This window comes from Cygnus olor, chromosome 5 (assembly GCF_009769625.2).
Source record: "Cygnus olor isolate bCygOlo1 chromosome 5, bCygOlo1.pri.v2, whole genome shotgun sequence".
NCBI classification, from domain to species: Eukaryota; Metazoa; Chordata; class Aves; order Anseriformes; family Anatidae; genus Cygnus; species Cygnus olor.
In genome coordinates this window covers 15,132,314-15,148,865 of record NC_049173.1, presented here as the reverse complement: position 1 = coordinate 15,148,865, position 16,552 = coordinate 15,132,314, and the positions used below count along the sequence as shown (strand labels likewise).

At 41.6% G+C, this 16,552-nt stretch overlaps 1 long non-coding RNA gene across 6 annotated transcripts in view; it reads left to right on the top strand.

Annotated features, from left to right (window-relative positions):
* The window catches only part of LOC121071763, a 162,125-nt gene extending 153,867 nt beyond the window's left edge, over window positions 1–8,258 (top strand). For all 6 annotated transcript variants that reach the window (XR_005820759.1, XR_005820756.1, XR_005820760.1 and 3 more), the window contains exon 4: window positions 7,768–8,258. This is a non-coding gene — a long non-coding RNA (uncharacterized LOC121071763). The remainder of the gene's footprint in view (window positions 1–7,767) is intronic.
* Window positions 8,259–16,552: the final 8,294 nt, after the last annotated feature.

Genomic DNA, 16,552 nt, shown 5'->3' with positions numbered 1-16,552 from the left:
ATGAACATAGTCCCTCATGCTCAGGAGTTAAACTGTCTGCAAACAGCAGAGCAGTAAATTGTCTGAAAATGGAGCACAGGCATTGTCAGTTGCTTTTTTAGAGCTGGTGCATTTGCACTCATTGCAGAGGGATTCATGCGAACAAAAGAAACATAGACCCTGTCGTTGTTCCTCTCTTGCTGATAGAGGGTACCAGGGATTGACCTCAGGAATAGTGGGAAGGCACAAATACTTTTCTGTCTCAAAAGGTCTGAAAAGAAATACTGAGTATTTAAAAGGATAAAAATGGCAAGAGTGTGCTGCAGTACCAGCTGAGAGTCAAACACTTCTGCTTCTGAGCATTATCACCAAGCAACTGAGCACAGTGTTGTGTATCAGGAAAATGGATTGTGAACATGAAATAGGTCAGTCTAAATCAATGAGAATTACACTGAAATTTCACCACTGTTTGGGCCAACCCAGAAAATTCATCATCTCTGGCTTCATGAAATGTGGAGTTTGAATCATAGATGCTTCCAGTACTGTTTAAATAATTTTAAATGCTAGTTTTGATTCAAAGAAACTTTGTTCTTCATAGTGCATCTTACATCAAGGGGGAGAAGGATGGGTTAAAGGGCGGCCTTTGTTCAGGTTTGTTTCTTTCACAAACTGGGACTCTTGAAGCTTTATGAATCCTACTATGGGAGACCTTGCTGCAGGTGGAGCTGAAGGCTATTTGTGCATCTGTGGATAGCACTCTGCTCACAGGCAGTAAAGGAGAGTCTCCAGCAGTACCTTGGTATTTATGGATCATTATTCTGCTACAAATCATAGCTTTGCTCCTAAGATAGATATACTAATATCTAGATGGAACACAGGAAGTTCCACACCAACATGAGAAAGAACTTCTTCACGGTGAGGGGACGGAGCAGTGGAACAGGCTTCCCAGGGAGGTTGTGGAGTCTCCTTCTCTGGAGATATTCAAAGCCCATCTGGACGCCTACCTGGGCAGCCTGCTCTAAGGAACCTGCTTTGGCAGGGGGGTTGGACCCGATGATCTTTCAAGGTCCATTCCAACCCCTACAATTCTGTGATTCTGTGATTTTGTAATATTCAAAATATCCAGTGTCTTTATAATAGAGCTTAGGTATCCTCAGCATGTCAGGATTGCCCATGGTCCCAGAGACATAAACAAGGAGAAGGAAGGAGAGGAAAGGCAAGTCCTTCGCTTCTCCTCAGTCCTGAGCTGCCTGGGGAACAAAACCCGCTGCCAGACTAAACTGGATCCTACCCACAGTGGGGACCAGGATGAGCTCTGTTAATGCAATGCCTATTTGAATTCTGTCCTCTCTGAATAACCTCATTGCTGCTGAGTGCCCTCCTTTATTCCAGAAGAGGTCTCACATTGCTGAGACCTTTGGAGATATCCTGGCTGTGGTGCTATAAATAGAGTGTGTTTCCCACTGACTAAAACCTGCCAGCATAGCAGCAGTCTGACGTGGATTTGCTTTTTTGCTTGAAGGCTATGTAAGTGCTTGTGCCTCTCTCTGCCGAGATGTCTCTTAGCTTCTGGCACTGGTTTCTCTGCTCACTACTGGGGATATATTTTTGAACCTGGCTTACATTTCTGATTTTTTTTTTCCTCTATAACACCTCTCCCTGGGCACCTTTCCTTGCCTCCCCTCCCTTTTCTTTTATTGCAGGTCTCTGTTTTTCTCAGGTATTCTGATTGTTACTGTGTATTAGTTTCTGCTCATCCCATTCCCATTCAGCTGCCATTATACGTACTGCACGCTGTCTGTGCAAGCTGCTTTGGCCGAATGGACTTTAGTGAAGCTTTTTTATGGTCTCAAAACTGCTGCCTTGCTTTTCCTTCTCTTGGCCTTATCTTGCATTCACATGATGCCTTTAAATTATGTGAAACCCAGCTCTACAAATAAACGCAGACGGGTGTCCCTGCACCTGCTGATACTTCTCTGAGCAGGTCTCGACTGGTAGCTAACAGCACGGTGTGTAAGTGGGGATTAGGAGGGGATTTATCTAGTCAAAATGGCACAAGGATTGTACATGGGTACAAAGTCATCACAAAAGTGAAAAAATGCCGATGTAATCCTTAGGAAAAGTACCCTGGGGCTGCTAACACACAAACGTGTCTGCTACCTTTGCCTTCCTACCACAGGCCACCAGCAGCAGTGCAGTATCTGTTCAGATGCCCTGCTCACCATCCTGCCTAGGGGCTGTCCAATATCTGAGCTGAGCACACAGCTTTCCTAAGCCTGCCCTTGGAGGGAAAAGAGGTTAAAAAACCTTGTTAAGAGGAAAGGAACAAACTCCCACTTGCTGTGATGTACACGTGGGATTAAACCCTTGAGGAGCCTCTCCTCCCTCCTCAGTAAACTCAAGCACTTCTGTGTGTGATAAGGGAAAGTGTCAGCTCCAGCAGCAGCTGAACTCATGCTCTGCTTTGTATGATTTCTGTGCCCCATTCAGTTTGCTAATCAAAACAAGTTTCTGCTGTGTTTCTTATCCCCGGAGGGTGGAACTATCCCCAGAAAATTAAAGCTCTCTTATCTGTTAATGTGTCATCACAACTAATAGCCTGGGGACTGTAAACAAGTTTAAATATCAAAACAATTTGGCTGGTGATTGTCTGTGATTATGTATTAAGAATACAAAATTTGTGCCTGCTGATATTCAAGCTAGATTGAATACGAGGAGCCAGATCCTCAGCTGCTGTAAGTGGAAGTGGCTGAGCCGAATGCAGGAGGGAGGCTGCTCTGTGCCAGCTCAGCACTGAACCCTGGTAGCTTTGAAGAAGATTTTCTTCTTGTCTGTCAAAGCGCCAGGGCACACGCATTAGCACGGGGCTGGTCAGGAGCGCAGAGGGCCCTCTGGACCATCCTCCTGACATGTTGAGATCTCTGCTTCTGCTGGCTGCGCCCTCAGCTCCCAGCCTCCTGGGGACCCCGTGAATAATGACTGAGAACTGAAAGGATTTCAGATTACAAAACTTTTTCAAGAGCGAGTCAAGATGCCAGCATGTTCAAAAGCTGTCAGATATGTAAGGGCAGGTACTTCACGAGGGATGTGCTTTGTATCTTCCACGTGACAGACATACAGCAGTATGACAACAAAGGTGAGCTTGCTGCTGCCTTTGCCAAAGCCCTGCCCATAACCCATCACCTTCAACTGGCTCACTGCTCATCCTGAGAGTGAGGAGAGCAGTAAGGGTTATTTCCTCTTGCTAGAATTGTTTTGCCTAGTCCACTGGGCTGCTTGCAATGACAGGGGTGTGTAACGGGTCCCGCAGATTTGTGGAGAAGTAATGGGTTTTATAGGACTGTTAGATTTGAAGTTTTTCATGTTAATATCTCCCTCTTTTGAACGTACCTGTATGGTGTCACTATTGCTATGGTTCATTTTCTGGCGTAGACTGGGCAATTCTTCAAGGCGCCCTACAGATGAGAAACTGAGGCAGAGGGAGACAATGTGGATTTCCCCTAGATATATAAGAAGTCAACAGTAATTCAAAGAGGTAAATATCAGATGTTTCCCCATATGCAATGAAGAATACATAACTTTTAGGGTATATCTTTTCAGAATATACATCTTTTCAAAAGGCTGATATCAGGTTAATGTTGAATCTTGCAAAATGAAATAGGAAGCACATTAATTTTGATATGACAGGAGGGCACTTACCTAATGAAATAGTACTTAAATTAGAAGGGTAGTTATTAAAAAACTAGTAAATGTAGTGCTCACTATCCTTCCTATCTCTATCAGCAGTTCTGGTAAGGAGGAGGAGTGTTTCTGACAAGCATGAAGTCCCATCAGAAAAATATAAAAGGAGCAATGTGTCAAAAGAATTTTAAAACAAGAAAAAGTGTCAAATAAATGAAATCAATTTCCAGAAGAGAATAATAAAGGCTGAAAAAAAAAAAAAAAAGTTTTCTTAATTAGGGTAATTACACTAAAAACATCAGCAACTATTTTCCCAGTAGCAAAAAATACCCACAAAACCCAGCCAGCAAAAATTCCCTTCTGAGCACAAGATCTGTGAAGGTGAAAGGCTTGAGTCTGGTGTCAGGAGAGTGCTCCTTTTCTCCCAAGGTCAGCTCATAAACGTAGAGAAGTAATTTTGATTCTGGTCTCCTCACAGTTCAAAGTCAAAGCTCACCTTGATTTCAACAGTGCTATATTTGGCAAAGTACTTGTATAATTGTATTTGGTCCCAGTCTTATCCTGTTTGAATGCTAAGCACCTGTTACTCCCACCTGTTGTGGTCTCCCTTGTAGTTTGGGGGAGGTATAAAACAGCAAGAAATGTGGTCCCACTGGAGCAACCCGCCCAAGAAAACTGATGGTGCCAGCATCCACATTACAACTGTTTGGGGGTTTTTACTTCAGACCAGCATTTGCCTGGGCTTATGTTCCCATGGATTGAAATTCCCGCTGCTTTTTTGTAGCACATGGGGAGCTCCTCAGGAGCCCTCATGAGCTCACAGGAGCACATCTTTGGGTACAGTTTCATCCAATATGGGTGCAGTTCATGCAGTCCCAGGCTGCATCGTAGAGCCAAATGCAGCATGTAGGCATGGCAGGAGCAATCTCTCAGAGGCTGTTGAAGACACAACCTTCAGTAAATCGTGCTGTGCATCAGCCCACTCTGCATTTGTTACCACCTCATTGCTTTCCTGCTCCTCCATATTCATCATGCCCCAGTCATCTGCTTCTCCACACACATTTCACTGCATCACACCAAAGACCTTTCCCCTTGGTTAAGACCCCCTAGTGTAATAATCTGGCAATCTGAGTTGCATTGGTGGTGTTCAGATTTGAAACCACTCAATAGCTCCTTGCTAGTAATCACAACCTGCAAAGAACAGAAACGTGATTGCACGACCCCAGACCAGAAACTGTGCACCCTTGGGGACCGCTCTCTCTCATAGAAGCCAGCAGGGGGTGCCTGGAAAGATTTTAATGTGGTGGTACCTCCACACAATACTTACACAGCTTCTGAAAAAAAAAAATCATTGCTTAAGGACTTCCTAAGCCAGAGGGTTTTTCTTTATATCCATTTGCCTTTTATATGATTTTACTTGTGTGAATTATTCAGCTACTTTTTAGATTTATGTTAATTTTACGATCTATGGTGTCCTGCAGGAAAGAGTTTTACACTCTAATTGAGTGATGCACACTTTGAATGTATCAGGAAAAGACTGCGGATGTTAATAGTAGGGGTTAAGATGTCCTTAAGCTGCCTCTGCTCACTTTAATCCAAGAAACAGGATCACTGGGCACGTGGTATATAGATGCTGTGCCCAAAATGAGTGAGTTGGTGGGTGCAGCATGTGTGCAAATCTGCTCCAGGTGAGGTTCTAGACATTGGTGTGAGTGGGAAACTCTGCCCAAACCATGGATGCAGAGAGACCCATGCATTAGTCAGTGTTTCTTCTCTGGCTTTTTTCAGAGACAGAAAAGCTTGACCCACAAAATTCTTGTTGTTTTTTTTCTTTTTTTTTTTTTTTTTTCTGTGGGATCCAGAAGTGCTGAATCAAGAGTGCTCAGCTCTGAGGGAACAAGCCTGCAGAGATTTCAGACACAGCCCTTGCACCCTCCCCTCAAATCTTTGTGTTCCAGGCCTGGGATTTTATCTGACTGTATTTGTGGTTCCACTTGATTTTTCAAATGAACGGTGAAATGCAGACATTAGGCCAGAGGGACAACCTCTCAGTTACTGAAGGGGAAGAGAACACGATATCCAAATGACTCACGGCTTTGTGGGTGAAGCAAGAGCTGCGTGTCACAGCGTGAGATGTGGGTTTGTGGTCCGATCCCATAAGGAGGGCAAATATGCCAAAGCCTTTCTGCTGCTAGAAGAGGTCCTGCAGGAGGAGTTGCAGGTGACAGAGTCTAGAAGAAATTGGGGACCTGAAAGTTTCAGAGGGCTGGAAGGGATCCAGGAGCCAGTGTGCTCTGGGAGGTACCCAGTGCCTCTGAAGCTTTGATCTTCTGGGACAGGTTACCAGAGGACCTCCTCGATGAGCATGCTCTGAGTGATGCAGCATCCCTCTCCTTGTTGCCTCCTGCTCCCGTTGACTTGTGCTTGCCATGGATACCCTCAGGTCGCCATCTTCTTCCTTGCTTTCTGCTGAATCACTTGGTGACACCAAGGCAAGCACATAAATGTTAATGCAAGCATAAGTGCAAAGGCTGGTGGCACCTTCACAGACCCCTGTTTTTGCCTTACTCACTGCCAGTCACCTGTACATCACTTGTACCTGCCGGAGCTGCACCACAAAGCCCTTCCTAGGATGCTGCTGGCAGTTGCTGTCTTATATAAGAACATATTGGAGATGTAACAAATACGGATTGTTTCGTCTAGACCCTCTCTTCTTCCTCCCAGTCTCCCTGATGGAGGATTTCCTCCCCTCTTCCAGTCCTTTCCGTCCTTTTGGTACTCTGGTTGCTGTGCCATGGCTGTGTGGCCCAGGACCTTGGTGGAGCTGCAGGTCTGGGTTCCCCCTTGGGAACCCTGCTGGGGGATGTGTGCCTCAGCACGTGGTGGCCTCCCCTCCCTGTCCATCCAAGCTGCTTGGGGTCTGGTGGCTTTGCTCCATGGGTTAAGAGTAAATTCCTCCTGAGGGAGGAATTCGGGAAGTGCCTGTCCTTCCTTTCTTCTCCAACCAACTCCTCCTGTGAGCAGGAGCAGGTTGGGGGGCATTTTTTCAGTAACTCCTGCCATGGTTTTCAACAGCAGGAAGGTCACAGGATGCAGTGGGCAGCTGGGGAGACAACAGCAGGGCACAGCCTGAACCCAGCTCCTGGCAGATCAGTTTGCTGTGGGAAACCAGCCAGTCTTTTCCAGTTTTCTGGGGCAGTCTGTTTTGCCTGTTTTGTCCAATTTTATAGCATGAGATGAAGGTAGGCATGGATAAATAGAATTTATCCTTTTCTAATTTGAACAATCAAATGTTTACCCAGGTCTCAGCACCTGGCTGGAACACCAAGGGAGCTCCAGCAGTGCCTGGAGTCAGGGCTGGTCCCAGACTGGAAGGATTTTCTGTTTTAAGCAGTTCAGATGCTGGAGCTGCTGCTTAGGAAATGGCTGAATCCTCCCTGCAGGCAGATCAATACCTCTCAGCTCACTGCACTGCAAGGAACTTTTCATTGTACATTAAGAACGAGGAAAATAAAAGCCAAGATGGATGTTATTCTGTTTTTGCTTTTGTTTTGAATTATTTAGTGGGAAGTCACTGCTGTCTCCCCTCTTGTCAGGAAACAAAATGTCTTTGTCTTTGGTTGTTTTTCTTGTTAAAAAGGAATGAGGTCTTCCCAGATTTATTTTTTTCTCTCACCCACTCACTCCCTGGTACTGAAATGTAAATCTAACCTCTCTGCAACTTTCCAAGATTGTCTTCTGCAGTCCTAACACAGACCAAGTCCCCCCTGATGTTGGAGGGAATCACACCTCAGTGGTACATTTCTAACCAGCTCATAACAACGGTGCAGACAACTTATATGTGCTACAAATAGTGGCTGGCACATAAACAGAATGTGTTACAGAGAGTTATAAGAAATCTCCAGGCTAGTTGAACTATCATTTTAATTAAGCATTTACTAAATAGCTAATAAAAATATTAAACATTTTAGAGTGAATTCTTAATGTAAAATAAATTCTTAAAATAAAGTGTTTAGGCATAAAAATTCTGTAGTTGGTTCCACTGTTAATATGAGCTTAGAAAATCAACCTAATGATCTGTTTTGATATTTTTCTTCCTAATTCTAGATTATCCTGAAGGGGAGGATAAAGAAACTGACCACCAAGATGGTAATCACTAGTGGAAATGAAGAAGATAAAGGCAGTCAAGAAAAGGAAAGCAAAGAAGAAACCATCTTGGCAATGCTTGGAATTATTGGGACAATTCTGAACCTCATTGTGATCATTTTTGTGTACATTTACACAACGTTGTAAACTAGCAGGCATGCAAATAGAACAGATAAAACGGCCATTAAGAGTGACGACAAACATTGCTGACTATTGACAAGTTGTTTAATCAGAATTGACTCTGTATTATATTAACACATCATAAAAGCACTGCCTGCAGGCAGTGAAGGCTGAAGCACAATTAATTTAACAAGACTTCTTCACACAGTAACAAGCTAAACTCTTCTGTCCTGCCCTCTTCCTTTCGCTTTGGTTTTCAGTTTGGGGGAAAAATGACTGCAATTATGTAAGTTGTAGGTTTGAAGAAATCCACCAGGGTTATGTTGTTTTAACACAATTTAAAAAAAAAAAAAAAAAAGGAAAGAAAAGAAACTGTACACTATATCAATTAAAAATGTATACCGTATACCTGCAAGGATCGAACTCAAAGATAGCTACATAGCACACATCACGTGTCCATTAGGTCAAATTATTTTTTCTCTTGGTTTTTGCTTTTACTTACATTGAATCTGACAAGCTTTTTGTTTAGAATGAACATATGGTGCAATCATGAAAAAACAATTCTATTGAGCAAGATCTGCCTAAAACTGATAAAATGTTGGGAGAAATACAGTACGTGGTTATTTTTCCTTTCTCATTTGCTTAACATCTGTGTCTGTTCATAACAATGTTTATAAATATATATTTTTAATAAATGTGCTATATTTTTAGCATGAACCAAACATTTGGAGACACTTGTATTCATGCAGCTAGGTTTTGTTTGATGAAGTGCCCTTTTTGACAATGGATGTTTTTCTTCTCAGCAATTATATAGCAGTCTTGTTTGCAGCCCTCTCAGTGTAGTCTGCAGCAAGCTCACATCATGCTCATATGCATGACTTGAAGTTGGAATGTCAGCTGAAAAGCATTGCTGCTTAATACGGGAAATAGCAAAACATCGTAAGGTGACCTTTGGAGACTGGTTGCAGAAAGAAGGCTCTATTTATAGTTTAAAACAAAAAGCAAATGAAAGGAATTTTGAGCCATCTCTCAGGATACTACAAAATTGACAGAATTTACGGCTTTCAGAATCTGTCACACGCTCTAAGGGCTTATAGTGAGAGAAGCAAGCAAAGGTTTATGTTGTTGAAAAGAGAAATGTAAAGAGCTGGTAGAGAGGGGCTTATGAGAAATCTAGGCTGTAAATACGGACTACATTTTAAATGTGAGGTTGATTAAACCTTCACACTTCTCTGACATGCTTTAACTGAGGTTGGTGAAGTGAAATTCTCTGACTTGTGTTTTTGGCAGGAATGTACAATAGATGGTCACCATTTTGCTTCAGAGTTCAGTACCTATAAGTGTATGAAGCATTAAAAATGAGAGACCTCAATTTTGCCTCAAGCTGCCTAAGTAGTTGCCCATTAACTCTGACATCTCTTCTGAAGAAAATATGTCAATTACTTGTTTGCTGAGTTGTGGCTTGAATAGTGCCCTCAGATGAACAAAGGAGATTGCTATTGAAGTCAGCTGGAGCTGTAGAAAGTCTCACCCTACAGTCTCAGTAATTTTAGTGATAAGTCATGTGCCTCTGGAACCAGTAATGAGCCTCTTACTGGTCTCCAGGTGGCTAGGACCAGTCTCAAAAGTACAGAAGTTCACTGTAAAATGCAATAAGAGCAAGCCTGGGAAACCCTCAGGGAGACCTCTCATAAAAGAGGTATGTAGTCTCTTGTGGTATCACATAGTCAATAATAAAACCATTAGGAGGGAAAAGGTCAGTGAATAAATTAAAATGAAATCAAATACGAAAACTGAAGGAAAAAAAGAGCAAAAATAATCATATTTATGAAAATATGAAAGGTGACAGAGGTGAGAAAAAGTGCAGAGTTTTGAACAAGCAGAAAACTGTGCAGAAAGAGGGAGCCAAGCACGCCAGCGTGGTTGGAGAAACATTTGTTGTATCTGAGCACTGCTGGTAGAGCCACAGGTCTTGGGGAGAGTAAGAAACATTAGTGGTATGGTTCAGTGGAGCAGAATGAGGCTGATCATGCCCTTTTTTCTTTCTTTCTTTTTTTTTTTTTTGTTTATTTCTTTTGGTTTTGGTAATTGTTGAGAATTAGAAAACTCTTCTTTTTGTTTATCCTGACTGAAAAGTAAATGGCTAAAACATCTTTGCCTCCATCCTGTAGCTTTTCTTTTGGTGAAGCTACTGCTGATCGCAGCATGTGGCAATGGCATTGTCCCATTGCCCCAGAGCACACCTGCATGTTCTGCAGGTTCCTGGGCATGGTCCTCTGCAGATGTTTCTCTCAAGCATCTCCTCCTCCTTTTCCAGCAAACACCAAAGCAATGTGTTTGAGGCTTATACCCATCTTCTAGAGGGGAAGCTTGGGAAAGGGCAGAGCCAGGGCTGAGAGATGAGCTCTGATGCCTGCTATTTCTTTGCCTCTCTGCCTCAAGTGATAATACCTATCATCTTCTTGTGGGTATGAAGGCGCTTAATGAATGAATGTTCACTAAGTACTTTTTTTAATATTGTAAATAAAACTCTACATTGTAAAACAACAAATAACACCCCCCAAACTCCAAGAAGAAACTTCTGCTGCTCATCGCCTTGTGCGCCTTCAGACATGGGCCAGAATCTTCACCCAGGCAGATGTGGCAAACAGCCTAAACATGCTTAAACTGAACTGGTAGACTTGAAACCCTAAGGAAATTGTGTTTACCCTTCCTTTCATAACATAAGACCAGTTAGAGGAAGAGTTTCCTGCTGTGGATGTGCTGTACTTTGCCTTAGAGTAAAGGATCCTCTTTGCCTTAGCATCCACAGCACAAGCAGGTGTCTGCCACCTTTCATCAGCAGTGTGCTGCATGCCTGGCCACAGCGCTTTTATTGCACACTGCAATAGGAAGAAAGCTTTATCCCATACCATAAAATGTTCAGCACTTAATATTTTAATTTTACAGGTTTCTGTTCACAGATAGTTCTAGAAATATCCTGGGGTAAGTACTTTTTAAGTAGATTCATTAAGTATTCATTTAAATAAAAATGAAGAGTTTCCTTCGAGGGCAATTTCTTTACCTTTTATTTAGTATTCATGAACACTGATATGGGAAAAGTATGCTTTCAAGAATGACTGTGGAAGGAAAATATTTTATACAAGAACCTGAACGTGTGTCTATCCAGGCAGACGCTCACAGGCCTGATTTCGGCTGGATGCCAGCTGGAGCCAAATTACTCTAATGCCTTTTTATATGAGTAGTTGTCAGCATGCACCTGTAAGAAATATTCAACTAGGTAACGCATATATCATGGATTCCTTATAGTCAGTAACTGCAGTATAAATAGTTGAATAAAACTTCTCATTACAAGTGCTGAATGGTAAAGCTGCTTTGGCAAGGAAAAAGCTGATAGTTTCATTCCTGGCTTGACTTGTAGGTGATGCAAATAGTTTCCAAAGTATTTTTTTATATAAATATTATTACATTAGTGACAGTAACCTTCATGTTTCAACTTCAGTAGAAGAAAATGAATATCCAATATCTTAATAAGATATGAAAACAACATCTTTAGCTTTTGTAAACTGAGGATATCCTTGCATTTTAAATTTGTCTTACATAGTTTGATGGTTTGAATTATGGGAATGAAAAATGTTTTCCTGAGGTGAAATGAAGGTGTCATTCTCCTTGCTAGTGTCTGGTGCAGTGTTAGCACTGCATGGTGGGTGCAGAAGAATTCAGAGGAGGAAGAAAACTGTTTAAAGGCCATAATGAATACAGCACAGTGAGGAGAAGGAAGAAAGATAGGCTATTGCTCTCATCTCTAGTTCCTGTAGCTGCTACTAAAAAAAATCATAATCTCAGGAATCAGGTGTTCCATGTGGGAATATACTTTCCCATATACTGTCTGGCAGGGCACCTTTTACCCCTTCCCCTTGCAGCATGTGGCTGCTTGCAGCTGGGGAAGGGATCTTCAGGTACTGAGGCTGGGAGCCTCTTTGGGGCTCTGGAATCTGCTGGTTTGGTTTATTGTGTATAGGGGTCTAGTGTGGGACAAAGTCTTACTATTTTAAGGATAGTCAGTAATCATCTTCATTTTATTTTCTGATAATCTAGGGGATCCTTAGCTAAGGATGAATTCCCCTACTCAGCTCTCTTCTGTTCCACGGGTACAATTTTGATTCTGTAGACATCCAAATACTAAAAAAGTTTCAGTCACATCATGAAAAAACTTTAGTGTGAAGCATTGCTAAAGTCCAAGTCCTTATATTTCCACTTAATCCATATCTTGGAGTTTATTATGAATACCCCAAGGTCTCATCCATGAATATCAGAAAGTGTCATCATTTCTAAGTGAGAAGTTGACATTTCAGAGCATATTGTGGGATATGCAAAAAATTTGATCCATAGCAGGGGATGGGTATAAAAAAACTCCAGGGAAGCAGCGCTGCAGAATTTTCTAATTAAATGTCTTGAGGTTTGGTTGGAATGCTTACTTTCTGGATGGCCAGTGTTTTAGAGGGAAAAATATATATATATATTTTTCTTCCTTGGAAAGTTTTTGGAAGAAATATATCTAAGTGAAAGAAAAAACCTCACTGAAAAAGTTTCAGCAGCAATTTCCAACAGCAGCCTTCCAAATCAAACACTGACCAGGCCTCCAAGTGCCTCTGGATTGCTTCCCAATAGTAGTTTTGGCAGCCCAGGAACACGCTGCACATAGATGTAAGCACCTCTTGTGTACAGAAAGGATTTGCCTTCTTTGGAGCAGCATGCATATGTTTACAAAGATTTATAAGGATGTAAGGAACAGTATGAAGTCAACAAAAGCAAATACTGTTCACCTTGAGTTGCAGTAGATGCCCTGCACTGCTTCCACAAGCATTTTGGAGGCTCTTCCCAGAGGCTTTTATAAACTGAGTGTAGATTTCCTTCCCTACCAACGATCTGAGAGAAACAAAAACCACACAGCACAGAAACCGCACACCAGGCTTAAGACTTGTGTGCATCCATATACATTTATCTACATCCAAACCATCTGGTATCCAATAACACTCTCCTTGTCTTAAACATTAGGTTTGCTTATTTGCATTTCACCTGGGGGCTCAGATGGTGAAAGGCAATTTGTAGGGCTGAAAGCAGCCAACTGTTTCCAAGGAGGAAACTTTACATAATGTAGCTGTTAGCTTGAAAGGTACCTATTCATCCTGAAATATGCTTGTATGGTGCCATGCTCAGAGCACATAGTCCTCCACGGGCAGTATCCCTCTGACAGACTGTACATGGCTTGGGTTTGGGCTATAGCTGGCCACCACAGCAGGGTTTTATACAAAAGATTGGATCCCGTGTCAATCTCTGTAACATGATAGAAGCTCCTGTCTTGTTCAAAGAAGGTACTTAGCTGTATTCACAACACTAGGATCTCTTCATCTGCAACCAGTACAAATTCAGGTTCTATATGCACCACTCCTGGCCCTCTTTTTGGCAGTAACAGAGCTTCCTTCCTCATGGCTGAGGAAAGCACCTTTGGGTTTCCCTAATCTCATAGAATAGGGAGCCAAGTCCCTCCTGCAAGGCAGAGATAGCATACTTTTCACGCTGACAACATTCACGCTTGCCTGGAGTGGTGATGGAGGCCCTTGTCCCTCCCATCATCCTACATTAGTGAAATACAAGGGCAAATGCAAGTTTATTGCCTGTTTTCTGGATTCTCTGCAGGCTCAGTCATCAGCTACACTCAGGCAGACTTGTTTTATGATGCTGAGACTCTGAAATACTCACATGCCTCCAGGAGCCAGCTCCTAAGGAATAGATAAAAAGCCCTGAGATCTTAATCTGGCCCTGATACCGTGAAGGTCTCACCATGACAAAAGCCTCAGTCAGTGTCAATCTCTGGCAGCAAAGTGTTAATGGACTAGCACTTAGCAAGGGACACCAGATGGGAGATTCCATGAGCCAGAGTTTGTGCAGAGGAGACGGGCTGCTTTCCACAGGTACTTACCTTCTTGGAGCACTGGTGTTACCATGGATTGATATTGGTGGTGAGCTATTGTAATAAAATGATTGTGTAGCAGGGGAATGATTTCTCACTTTAATTTCCTGCAAACAATGGGAAAAGCTTTATAAATAATTCTGGCTTTGTCAATTTAAGATATGAATTAAAAATTACCATATATGTTTTCAAATTTTTAATGTGCTGCCTTTTTTCCCCTATCAAGTAATTCAATTCTAGTTCTGCAGATGCTATTTTTATTTCTATAATAAAGATGTCTAATGTTAAAATGTTGGTATTGAATGCAAAAGGAAAGAATGAAGACAACATTGTCAATGTTTTATCAATTCGTTATCATGGACAGAAAATGCAGTGTGTGGGTGGTGGTTTTTTGTTTTTGTTTTTGTTTTTGTCCATCCAGTTCACATTAGTAGCAGTATATTTATACTAATTTTGTACCATTATTTCTGGAGCCTAAAGAAACTGGGTGGGACAAAGATTCAGCATTTAGAGCTGTGCATTTTTGAACAGCTGTCAGCAAACAGAGAAGCATATGAAATGTTTACATTAAGGTAAAAGAAAACAATGCCATACACATGTATTTTTTAACAGTTTCCAACTCAGAAGTGAGCTCATACAACTATCATTCTCACACCCCTGCTGACATTGCATAATACTTAGTAGGGTATAATTTAGATGCTTACTCTGCTAACACTTACACATGTGCATAACTCAGCCTAAAGGGTTTAATTTCTTTACAGTCAATATGCATATGTATTTACAGTTTCGGGGTACTGGCTGACATTTAGCTGACAATTTAGCTATAGCAACAATGCAACTAATCAGACAGGGAAAAATATGAATTTTCCTATACAATGAGCTATTTCTCATTGCCTCATTAACTTTATTTTCAACTGATCTCTTTGAGACTGTATGATTGATGAAAGTAATGCTATACCCTATATAATATAACCAATGAAGGAATCAAGGCAATGGAGGAATATTCAGTCTACATCTCCCATCAGAAACTAGGCATCTAAATTCACTAAACTGCTTTGAAAAATTTCAGTGCTGAATGTTTTGCATTCTCCTTCACATGATTCATCATCAGTCAACAAACTAACTCATTAGTGGCTTTATATTTCTATTTGATTGTATAATAATGTTTACGTACAGTTTCACTGAGCTGTGCAAACACTAGCAAAATGGATTTTGCATCCTTTGATGCTTTTTGTTTTATAAACCTATTGCTAGTAAATATTGATCTCCTGTTTTAAAGATCAAGAAGAGAAATGTAATTACATCCTCACAGCAACATACAATTCTGAAAACTCACTACAAGTTTAGGTAGAAAGTGTGTGGCCTTTTACACCAAACAGGCATCTTATTTCTTGAGCCTGTTCTTATGGTCAGCCCCAAGTGACTCCAGTACTATTCTGAGTATAGCAGACCTACAAAACTAAGTTCTTTTGATTTTAGAAAAAAAAGGTTGACTAGTCAAACTCCTTGAAGCAGTGCATCACTTGGTCTTTGTAATGTTACAGAGCAAGCCAAAAAATCTGATGACCATAGAGGGTGCTCAGTTCCCATCTGACCTTCCCCTGTGCAGCAGCAGCCTTCGGAGCACCTTGGCAGACTTTGTGCCTGGTGCCCTTCAGAACTGAAGAAAGGAAATAATAGCTGGGCAAATAACTTTCTAAATTTTGAAATATCACCAGTGCTAACATGGCTGTTTTCATTGGTGCAAACTTGTAAAATATCAGAGCTATTGGTGCGACTATGGCCAAACACTGGCATGACTCAACACAGAACTCCAGCTGTTGTGTTTGGACAACACCCAACTTGGAGCTTTGACCTCCAGTCATCAGGGATGCTGAGAAATCATTATTTCAACCCATCGAGTATTTGTTATTTTTTGAGATGCTTTTTGACCTGAGTTGAAACAAAACCCTCAGAAATTCTGAGATTTTTGATAGAATGGAATTTAGAAACAATTAGTTGTTGCAATGTAGTTTGATCTGTTTTAAACATATTTTGTTCTGTCTGTATTCCTTTTCTTAAGAGAAAATTAGTTTCCAACTGAAAAGTTGTTTTGGATTTAAATCAAAACTCCATTCCAAAATACTAAAATATTTTTCCCACCTTTTTCCTGAATGATTTTTCATTAGCATCAAAGAAATTCTGTGGGGAAAAAAAAAAAAAAAAGAAAAAGAGAGAGAGAGAGAAAGAAAGAAAAGAAACAAAATCTAACAACTTTCTTGTTGAATTATCACCTTTTCACTGAAAACTACTTGTATTACAATGTTCAGACCATCTCTCTCAATCATCGATAGTCCTTGTATGTGTAGTAGATGTTACCAGATATAGATCCCTAGTGCTCTTTGATTTATTCAGTTCTGTCTTTCCATTTCTCCACTTACTTTCACAAGGACAGAAAGTACCTCTCAGGGCCAAGCAACCCCACAACTGTTGTGCCTTCATGCCAGCTTCATGTTGTGCTCCCTGAGACAGCTGCCCCCAGATGAGGTACCCCCAGGACAGCCTGCTTCCAGGCAGGCAGAGCCCCCACCAGAACACCCTGCACTGCTCAGCCCTGCTGAGCCACCCTGGGGATGCTGTCCCGTGAGAAACCAGCACTGCTCAGCAATAGGG